This window comes from Odontomachus brunneus, unplaced genomic scaffold (assembly GCF_010583005.1).
Source record: "Odontomachus brunneus isolate Ranch 3 - 2012 unplaced genomic scaffold, Obru_v1 Obru_scaffold_171, whole genome shotgun sequence".
Taxonomy (NCBI): Eukaryota; Metazoa; Arthropoda; class Insecta; order Hymenoptera; family Formicidae; genus Odontomachus; species Odontomachus brunneus.
The window spans coordinates 24,657-36,735 of record NW_022639621.1 but is presented as its reverse complement, the minus strand read 5'-3'; the positions used below and the strand labels follow the sequence as shown (position 1 = coordinate 36,735).

The 12,079-nt window shown below is 38.2% G+C and overlaps 1 protein-coding gene across 1 annotated transcript in view; it reads left to right on the top strand.

The window, feature by feature from the left end:
• LOC116851284 overlaps nt 1-12,079 on the top strand; it is a 51,643-nt gene that overhangs the window by 14,930 nt on the left and 24,634 nt on the right. The gene's annotated exons all lie outside the window — the stretch shown is intronic.

The following is a 12,079-nucleotide window of genomic DNA, read 5'->3' as shown; positions in this document are numbered from 1 at the left end:
TCTCTCTCTCTCTCTCTCTCTCTCTCTCTCTCTCTCTCTCTCTCTCTCTCTCTCTCTGCATGGACTTGTGCCCGTGAGAAACACATTGAACCATTTCAACAAGCAAACTCGCGTTTAATCACTATTTTTGTTAATACATACGCGGATAATAGCGAAATCCCTGTGGGATTAAAATACTATACAGAAAATAACTATACTGGATAATTAAATTGTTCTCCCTCCGATAATGGAACATTTAACGCCAACAAGCAATTTACAATTAATCCGATTAAAAATTAATGTCAACGTCGATTATCGCTTTGTCTCCGGCTGACTCATCCGTGCACCGTTTTAACAGCCTATGCGTTAATGAATTTTCGTGCTAATGATATTTAGCTTTTACTGCTTATCTGCTTTCGATTTCACATTACGCGTCGCAAAGGCCGGATGGACCTTTCCTCTTTTCTCCATGGACATCCATTCGTGGGTGCGGTTTTCGATGCGGCATCACTCTTCCTTCCTTTCTTCTTCCCTTTTCTTTTAATCTTACAATCTTCCTTTATGGATCACTGTTGTTGCCGGAGACGCACAGTATCACTCTTTCTTCTCTCTGCCGCTCTTTTCTCTCTAATCTTATAATCTTTCCCTACCTCCTCGTCCTCCTTCTTTTATGGATGACTGTCCCTTTTGGGACGCGGTATCGCTTTCGCTCCTTTCTATCGCCCTTCTTTCTAATCTTCTATTTCAGTTTCCGCGAGAACTTTCCAGGATTGACGAAAGGAGAGCCGTCCTCCGCGAATGCGGAAGGAAACACGCGATAGGGACAAATAAAGACGGATAGCCGACTGCGTCTCTCGATTGATACGAACGCGCATACGCTCTGAGCCTCCCGGGACTTACGCGAGGCAGACGCGCGCCACCCGTTACATCGCCGCGTGAAATATCCGCCATTATCTTGATTTGTGCATGCATCGACCCCGTGCACAATATTCTGTTTGTCGATCGACTCACGATACGTAGTCTTCAATTTTTCATCGCAAAGCTTCTAATTGATGACGAGGAAATGCATGCCCAAAATTCCCGCAAAATGTGTCGAAATAAAAGGATATATCCAAGAAATGACATTTGCACAATAGATTAAGCACATTTCTAAAATATCTCTAAACACCTTTGCTGTAACAATCAATAAGCTGTAAAATTAGCGTGACATGCAATCTTCCTTTTTAAGCTACTTATCTTTATTATCTCTTTGTCTTTCTTCATTATCTTGTCTTAATTTTACGGCTATTTATTGATAGAAAAAGAGAAAAGCGTTTGAAGTATTTTAGGAGCATTTGATTGATTACAAATGCCTTTTTTTTATACATATTTTTATTTCGACGTAGTTTGTAGCAAATTTGTGCATGTGTTTCTTCGCTTCTGACGTCATAAATTAAGATGGCGAGGGGCCAGGGGCTGGATCGCGCATGGCTTTCGCACGTGCCGTTACGTTGTTATTGCAGCATCACCAAAGCGCAATCAGCGCCTCCTTGCGATACGAGTCTGTTTATCACGTGAGAGAGGATTTTTAGGGCTCTGGTTATAGTTTGAAGAGGAACAGTTGTGGTATCCGTTACAACTTGTCGATAGGAACTCCAGCGACAGTATCGTAACGCGACAAGGAAGCAAAGCGCACAAATGCGCGCGTGCACGTGTACACGCGCGGCTCTGTGTACGTTTGACAAAGCAGCCAGACAAAGCGAGACAGGGAATTACAATCTGCGAAGTTCTCGTTGTAACAGACGTCTATGCCGGATAGTACGGTGCCAAGAGCCACGGACATTGCGCCCAATTAGTAGTTAAGCTTACGCGAAACTTTAACGAAATTCAAGTTCGGAGAGCGGGCGACGAGAATTAGGATTTCATACTTTAGCGACGGCGAGTCTCCCCTGCCGAGCTATAAAATCGGACATTTTAATACAATAATACTCAGCATACCGTGCTCTTCTTCTGCATAGCCAAATGTAATATGCTCAGCCATGAATTTTAATTGATGCGGTTAGTTGCGTAAGGTTAAGTGGAATAATTGAGAACCACCGGTTTAAATAAGGCAACACGATGATTTTTCGATTACGAGATTAAAGCTCGACGTGTTCCAGAAAATGATTTTCTCGAAAAACGTCGTTATGTATTTTCTGCATAAAGAATTTTTTAAGACCTAAATTTCAAATATGTGATTCGAACAAGTAAACCTATCCAAAGGTTACACTTCGATTTCTTTCTAATTTAACACAAATGCAGAAGTACAAAAAATACTTAGATCGTATTTTTTTTATTTTGGCCCACTTTGAGTTTCGCGAGCAGTTTATAGATTTTTAATATTCACACTCCTACCATCAATAAGTGCACCAAAATGTATAACAAATAGGATATAGACGTTTTTGGTTTATTGATTATGAATATGAAGTCAAATATATAAAATTATTTGTATAAATAATAAAATGTTTAAACAAAATATGTAAAAAGTAGAAAAAAATTATTTATACAAATAATTTCTCGGCTTGACCGAGATTCGAACCATTTTTGACTAATTTAGCACAGATTTAAAATATTTCGGTTGGAATCTCGGCTAAAGAAATTTAGAATGGCTCGTATCTCAGCTATGCCGATTTTGTTAAAATTATTTAACTATATCTTATATCTATATTTAATTTTATTTGTTATTCTTATTTTTACTATATTTGTTGATGATAAGAGTGAGAACACTAAAAAGCTATAAACTCAGTCCGTGAAACTCAGTGGGCCAAAATGAAAAAATATAACCTAAATATTTTTTGTTCTTTTACATTTGTGCTAAACTAGAAAGAAATCGGAATGTACCTTTTAGGTAAGTTTACTTGTAAGTGGAAAGTCCACAAAATTTCTCCAAAATTCTTTCTCTGCTCTTCATTTCATATTAGAATTGAATAAAACACATGTTCCAAATAATTGACATAACTATCCAAATAATTTAATTATTCAGTGAAAAATACTTAGTGTTTTAAAAATATAACGATATTATTTATTATGTTTATTTATTTTATTAAAGATTATAGTAGGTATAAAAATAGAGTTCCTTCTTAGAGATATTGACTGAGAAAAGCTCGAGTTTCTATAATATCACCGCTTCGATTCTAGACAGAGAACATATGGAACAAGAATAGGATTTCCAATTAGTGTCGTAGTAATATCAATTTTGAGATAAATCAATGAGTAATATCAATTTTAAATTGAGCATTCTAATTATATTCTACGTTGTATCTAAGAAAATTTTAGAGAATTTCTACGTGGAACGTCGAACAGTTGTTGGAAAAAATTGTTCCAAGGTGAGAATCGTTTAGTCCAGGAGAATTATTTGCTTGATCCACTTATCCACAGAAGCCTCGGTTGCTTCACTTGACCCTACTTTACCGTATATTTTATACATTCGTTGTACGGGGAACATGAGTCGTGAGAACGTCGTTGTCATAGACGCAGTGGTGAGTTTCCAGGTTGAATTGAGAGTGGAATTTCAGCCGGTCGTTATTGGCACAGGTGTGAGTTGACTTCGCTTAATGACGAATTTATTTCAAACATATCACTCCGTACGATAACACAAAATAAGAAAACGAGGTTAAATCTCGAAATTTTCATAAGTATCTCTCTCTCACACACACACACATACACACACACACGCACACACAAATACACATGCTGTATTGTACACGCGCAAGAACGGCGCCACGATGTCGGGTGGTCCGGGATTACGAGGAAACTTCGGCGCCGAGGAGGAATTGCGTCCGAAAAATAGCGAGCCATCGCTTAAACGCAGCTTCCTTGACCTTTTTTCGCGTCGAATTGCGGTACGCTGCATTATCGTTTACGAGCGGAGGAATAGGCGAGATATAGCAAGAACTGTTCCCCAGCTAAACCTTCCCCTTTAACGAAAAGTTTTCCGATGTCTTTCCAGATAACCGAGTAAGAAATACCCGCATAGAAATTTCCCACGATTTTCCTAGATGCTGCATAAATTCTGATCAAAACGTCCAAATTTGTTCCAAAATTGATTATTCCACTACGATACCAATTGGTAATCTCATTCTTATTCCAAACGTGGCTTCTCTGTCTAAAATCGGAACAGAAATGCTGTGGAAACTCGCGTTTTTTCTGTCAATAATGTTGATACATTTTTATGGCATTAAACACACACAGGAATCATATTTTTATATAATTTTTATACAAATAGAGAATTCTATTTTTAAAAATTATAAAGTCCACGTTTTATTCAATTTTAACGTAAAAGTGAAAGCCAGAAAAATAAGCCAATTTTAGATTTCCCCATTTAGAATCGCATGTTTAAAACACTTCTGAGAGAAAAAATGGTTGATCTAACTAAAATTATAATTATTTTTATCCCCAACCATTTATATATATATATTTTTTTTAGTAAAATGACAGTATAGTGACATACACAAAATCATTAACATTACACTAGAATTTAATAAAAAATGATTTTTTCGGCCGTAATTTATAGTAATTATTTTTCTATGTAATTATACAGTTACAAATATCAAGCATTTTTCTCAATGTATCTACAATTATCCATTTTATTTGGCACAAGTCGGGCTGGATTCCGATCAAATATCAAGAAATTTTCAATTCGCGCGCATATATTGTGAACAGCCAGATAAAAACAGGAGCATCTCAGATCATATCTCGCGGACGATATCGTGGACGAATCTCGATCGCTATCCGTCCTGTTCGTCGCCGTTTACCTCGTCACTCGCTTCACGCCGTGGAATCCCCTGAATCCACCTCGTCAATGTCGGGGTAGCGCGCGCGCCGGGCGCGTTTCGTCGAGAATTGATTAAACCCGGTTTAACCCTTCGTTTGAACCCCCTCGTGCACCGTAATCGTAAATTGGGGCGGTTCTCGTACTTGTAGCGCGCTATATCACCCGCCTGAAAAGCGCCGTCTCTTACAATGGCGACCTCCTTGGACCTACTCGTGCGAACGGATTTACACGCGCGCGCTCGTTTATTTTTCAGTTACACCCGCCTGCGAAACGGCCGTCGTATATCTGACGCACGAACTGTTCGCGCGACAGAACCGCGTCCAACGGAATCGCGCACTTTGATCACTGCTGCGTTCCGACTACCCTATCTTCGTGCTTCCCGACTCGATCTCCGCGAGTCCGGTTTGCGTGGCGCGCGAAGCGAGAATCCCCGAAAACGGCGCGGTCGATATTACATAAAACCGCGTTCAATCTCGCTTTGATACTTCGGTATGCCGCATCACGAAACGGCTCGCGCGAGCTCCGGATTGCGCGGCCCGCGTAAATCTCGAGGAAAGTGTCTCGCCGGGCGAGCGAGGGGAGAAGCGTTTTCGCAGTCGGAGCATAACGGTGAGGGACAACGGAGGGATCGAGGCACTGAGGGGTTGTTCGACCTGACGTACGATAAAGCTCGCACGTAACGGTCCGAGACCGTGTTCTACGGATGGACTCCGCTTTTTTAACCCGGCCACGGTAACGCGGGGGTTACATTCGCTAGACGACGGACACGTTAATATCATTTGCCTGCCATGTCGTTGCTCGTTCGACCGCGATGTTTGCCTCGCGCGCCCTCGGATATAATAAGTAATCTCGAATTTTAATAACGTCGGGACCTTATCGTGCGCTCTTCACTCTCAGATGCCGGGAAGGTCTGAGTACAAATTTCGGTTTTTTTTTTTACCTTAACCCTACACTAAAAACTGATGCGTTAAATTTAGCATTTCATGTGTCTCAAATCATCCACTCTCGTTTATGTGTAAATTTAACACAAATGTGGTAAAAAGTAACATGCATAATATGTAAAAAATTAACACAAGAACTTAACACTTGAATAACGTCAGGAATCACAGTTTGTGTTAAATTGACATATGTATAATGTTAAATTAACTAAAATAAAACGTTACTTTAACATTTCAGAGAAATATTAATATATGGTTTTGATGAGATGAAAATGTTAAATTGACATAATTTATGTCTGACATATTAAATATGTCAATTCAACAGAAACTGTGATTCCTGACGGTATTCAAATGTTAAATTCTTATGTTAATTTTTTCCATATTATGCGTATTACTTTTTAACACATTTGTTTTGTGTTAAATTTACACATAAATGAGAGTGGATGATTTGGGATACATGAAATGTGTTAAATTTAACACATCAGTTTTTACAATGTAAGTTCCGTCTATTTGAAGGACCAATCTCGAAGAATTCTAAAAGACATCTTGTCTTTTGATGTTACAAGGCTTACTTACTGCCGTCTCATTGAGTCTTGATGCAGAATTTATCTAAGGATTATTTAATTTTCTTAACTCTAGACCACTTCTTTCGAGTCCCGTTTTTATCACACTGGGTATAATGCACTCAGACACATTCAACTATCAACATTTCCTCGAAAAGTGGATATATTTTAACGTGCTTTTTTCTTAATGAATTTCTTTGAACGCCAAAATGTCGAATAGAAATATTCTTAATCACAAAAAAGCAAAATTCGAAAATTTTTTGTAACTTTGTATTATATAAAATCAATTGCCATTTGTTAAGTGTGAAGAACATAACTTATTAGAAAAAAAATAAAACAATGGTCTTAAAAAATATATATTGTTTTAACATAATGAAATTTAACGTTAAAACTAATTTCAACGTATCCTGCATCTGCTAAACAGCAGATACGCTGTGCAACATGGGTGGTTACAAAGGGAAGGCAGAAATTTTTTCCCCTTCAAGCTCCGAGCTCCCTCCCTACCTTTCACTATGTAGAAACAAAGGGTGTTTCAACAATAGCATGAGTATGGTATCATCAAGTGTGGTCTAGAGTTAATTTTTATTTTTGGAGTTAATATTCATCTCAATAATTCATGTTATGACTTAAAGAAGAACTTGAGAATTATTTAATACTTGATTATTGCAATAATCTACCCAGCATTTCATATTTATTTTTAATTTCAACAAGCAATACATATGTATGTTATGTAACTCTCACTTCACTGCAGATAGAATACGTTCAAATTAGAATTTCCAAATTTCTTGAAGTGGAATCTCACACGAAACGAGTAAAAAGTGGCAGTATTTTCACTTGAAGAATAGTGAAAATATTGTTACTCGAAATGGCAAGAATGAACATTTCACTCAACCTCAAACGTCAAAAAGTGCGTCAAATTCACCCTTTAATTTCGAGTGAAGATATTCACTCTCAGTGATACAGAGTGGAGAATTTCTTCTGTATGAGTAAAAACTACTCCAATTCGAGTGATTTGGGGTAGTCATTTTATATATATATATATATATATATATATATATATATATATATTTCTTGAATGAAGTTTCGCTTCAAATAATAAATAATATTTGCGATAAACAACTAAAGAGATAAAGAAAAAGTAGAAGCTACGGCCGATATGTCCTGCGTCCTGCATTTTGTTCTGGAATCAGTTCCTAGGAAATGTACGATTCGATTGGAAACACAGCGTCAACTAATATTTGTTTATTAACTGTCAAGAGCAATCATTTTCAGCATGTACCACGCACGTAACAGTTAGTAATAAAACGTTAATTTGATTCGCATAGATCCGGAATATTGGAGAGCGTTATGTTATTGTCGGTGACCGAATATACACATCATTGGCTGCGTTCAGCAGAGAAAGCTGCTTTACAACTGTTGTAAAATTCGTGAATCTGATTGGAGTATGCTCTTAAGTTTGGTTAAATTCAAGAGCATGTACCAATCAGATTCACGAATTCTACAACAGTTGCAAAACAGCTTTCTCTGCTGAACGCACCCATTGATAGGAGGGAGATAACGGTTCGTGATTGACAAAGCATGGCCTTGTCTGTTTGTTTTGGTACTGTCGCGCGTCGCGTACGTCCGTAACCGAGTCATTGCGTCTCGTGCCGACAAGCGACGCGGACCGTTACGTGTATCGGTGCGATACTTACGACTCTCGTCGGATGATTAAAAATATTTCGCCGGCTATGGATATATCGAGTCGGTTTTTTGTCGGCATCGCGTTCATTTACACGTGTGTCTCCGATCGAATCGTATCTACGCGAGTGTCAGTGCCAGTGAATATCCGAAAACACGGAGCAGCTCTTGGATGCTGGATTGGAACTTTGGAAGACCAGGACTTTGGAGAACGCAAGTCGCTAGCAACGGTGAGAAAACAGTAGTAAGTACCCAAGTCGAAATTTCGATGCTACTTTGACGCTCTTAAGAATAGTTTGCGCCTACTTAGGTTTATAGCCTAGATAAAATCTACTTTGAGGATATTGATACTCATTAACTTCTCTTTTGAACCTTTAACTCTAACTTGTCAAAATTTTGACGCTCTTAAAAATAGTTTGAGCCTACTTAGATAATCTACAATCTAGGTGAAATCTATTTTGACGATATTGATACTCATTTCCGAGTCGAAATTTTGACCATATGTTGAACCTTGAATTCTACACTGCAGTGGGAGTTAAGATAGCAAAGTATGTTTAATATTCTAATGATATAATTTACTCCTATTAATATAATTTACTAATGATATAATTTACTCCTATTTTGACTCTGATGTCTGAAATTTCCATTTTCGCTTTCTTTAACGTCAATGCAAGTTGTATAATAGTAGGATCTTAGGAAACAAAGTAGATTCAGTTGCGAACCTTCGCAACTATTGAAGCTTTAGCTTCTACATAGAATATATGTATTTTATAGAAATATTTAAAACATTTAATAAATGACAAAACAGAAACGTCAAATAGCATACAAAATACACATTTTATTTGTTGCATATATTTCAGACATCAACTCGCATAGAAATTTCTCAAGGTTTTCTCAAATGCAACATAGATTCCGATTGCTCAAATTTTTCCCAAATCTGGTTATTCTACTACGATAATAATTGGAATTCCCATTTTTGTCCCAGACAGAAATATTATAGAATATCGCGCTTTTTGTCAGTCAGTAATTTCTGTAATATTGAACAGGGAATTCTATTTTTATATTAACTATTGTGTTCAGTGGAATAAAAAATTAAAAATATACAATATTTATAAAACATTTTTAGTATACTTTGTCGAATGAAATTATTTTAAAACGTTTCAACGTGTGTTTTGTTCAATTGTAGTGTAAAATGTAAATCAGAAAGAATTTTGGAAGAATTTTGGACTTGCCGCGCTTAGAATCGCATGTTGGAAATGTTAATTGGAACAACATGCACTTTTCTAACTAGAACCCGTAATTATTTAGAGATCCCAATTAAATCCCAAGAAATTTTCTATGCGAAAAAGCAGGCACAACAACTCTTGTAGTCATTTTACTTCTCGCGATTCTGCATTTGTCCGTCATCGTGTCCACTCGAGTATTTGCAGAGATAATATAGGAGCAAAATTTCGACTCGGTATCTCTGCAAACTTGACTTCTCTCTCGCATTGTGTTTTCTCCAAATAACGAGGTGAATGCAGGCTTCGTTGGCCGAATAACCCGAAGTTTTGCGCGCGGCGCTTTTTGTTCGACCGCGAAAAGATTCGACCATTCGCGCGTTATTTTTGCACATGATGAAACCGCGTCGCACGACAAAATGCCATGGGAATTTTACCGCGCGTATGTGCCGTAACCGTTTTGCAAAACCTCTGCCATTGACGTTGCCGGACGCGCGCTCATGGGGAAAAAAGAATTTGAGACTTTTCGACAGTCGACACGAGCCGCGCGGAAATGAAAGGACAGGTCTCGATGATTAAAAGCCCTTGGGCGGCAATTGATTTTTCTCTCGCGTCCATTACACCCACACTCGGGACGCGGATGGACACGGTTTGTCTACGGAATGCACGAATATCGATGAGAAAGAGAGAGACGATCCGCCAAATTTATTGCGCGGCCGCGGTATGTTTCAGCGAATTTCAATAATTCCGCCGTGCCGTGAAAAATACGCGCGGAATAACGTTTTCAACGGCGCCTGAAGGCGACGGGCGGAAATGTGCAGCAAAAGGAGCGCATTTAATAAATTACGATGCAATTAGCAGTCGGTTGTTAGATTATCCAATCTCTCCGTTATTTACGCAATATTGTCAGTTTTCAAGGAATTTCACATTTTCGGGCAGTGCCTTGCGAATTCGAGTCTCGAGCAGATATTTGCACAACACAATTGTTAAACGTTCCATGCCTGTTAGGCATGCGCTCGGACTTTTTCGCTTTATTCGACGCGAGAAGACTGTTTCGATCGCGCGCGGCGTGTCCGTCGAACCGCACGAGCTAAAGCTCACGTCCAGCCGATCCATTTATCCCTGCAGGGGAAAACAGGCAGGAAAAAAGCCCGTATTTATTGGCTGCGTCGCGACAGTTACATATTGCAACGCGTATAAGCCGAATCTCGCGCGCACACAGTTCGTGGATCACCCAAGTGCGTTTCGTTGCCTTTCCTCACGGACCACTCCGTGTATTGTCATCGCGAAGTACATTTGAGGACTTGCTATAAAGTAGACGATTGTTTTGCGTTCATCGAGCTGAACTTCGGGGACGAGATTATCGGGAAATTTGCGTGATTACGTCGAGGAAAACTCCATACGCCTTTTGTACGCCTCTTGCTGTCTAAATTTCTTGGAGCGACATCCCAAGTCAAAATTTGGATTCTACTTTCGACCCTACTATTCCATTTGATACCTTTTGATACTCTGAAACCTGTGTTAAACTCTTTTGATTCTATCATTGATTATATTCAACTTGCTAGTTTTGCCGAGAGGTTTACTCTTTAGGACTTACAAGTGTCATCTTCTCCCATTTAGAGGCAGTTTCTGTGTACGTTTCTTTGCATATACACTAATACCTCGGGATATACACACTGAGAGAAAAAAATAGTTGGAATAACTATAATCTCACTATATTTTATAGTTTGTTTTGGCCTCAAACATATATTTATAGTTCATCTAAACATGAAGATATAGTAGAATGAACATAGATTTATAGTCACCATCTTATTACTCTATATATATGGTAAAGCACCTTTTGGGAATATAGTTACATGTACCTATATTTGCCAAATATTCCAATTGTATTAACTATATAAAATAGTTAATTTCTCTTACCATTCAATATTTGCTACCTTACTATATTTTTTATTTCAAATAATTATAATTCTTAGTAAACATTTTATACGGGTCAGTTATACTATGCTTATATTGTAAATATTACAAATAATATGGTAACATTTACTATAAAAATTATATTTCTAACTATAATCTTTTTACTATACTATTATAGTTCCAAATATCATACATTTTTCTCTCAGTGCAGATGTTAGAAAGTTTAGGTGTAAGGAAGGACTAAAATTTTTACTTGTGATTTCATTCGAATAATGGAATAACCATCTAGTCATTCGAATACGCGTGGTTTTTTCTCATATAGAGTGAGAGAGACTCCCCTCCGAATCATCCAATGAATATTCTCACTCGAAATTAAAGAGTGAGTTTCAGATACTTTATCATCCTAGGTACATATTCGCTCTAATCAATTAAAATATTTGCTCATGTGAAGTCGGAATTCATCTGAAATTTGTATGAAACGTTCCTTCCCGCGCTTTTGAGTAGCGAAAAATATGGGGCTAAAAATAACTATAATTTTAGTTAGATCAACCATTTTTTTCTGAGTGTATTTAGCTTCGATAGCAACGACGCCGTTAGCATTGTGACAGCAAACGTAGTAGCACGCGTCGAGGAAAGATCGATATTTTATTTTAACAAAGAAGTAAAAAGAACGCGCGTGAAAGAGTATCCTCTGTTGGATTTGCAACGAGAATTCGGATGGAAGCTCGTTCCATCGTATCTTCCGTGAAGCATACATCTCTCGTTCGTCTGGACTTCCCTATCCATCTTTCTCTCTCTTTCTCTTCCTTTCTCGCGAATGTTCCCAGGTTCGGTCCCCTTTTTGTCTACCGCCTCTTCGCGTCCCTTTGCGTCTACGTATCGTCTGTCGACGCCGTCGAGTGCAACAAAGTAGAATTTCAGCACGTGGCACTTTCGCCTTTGCGTGCGCGATAAGAGCGTTTTTTTCTTCTCTTTGTTGGAGGAAGAGGG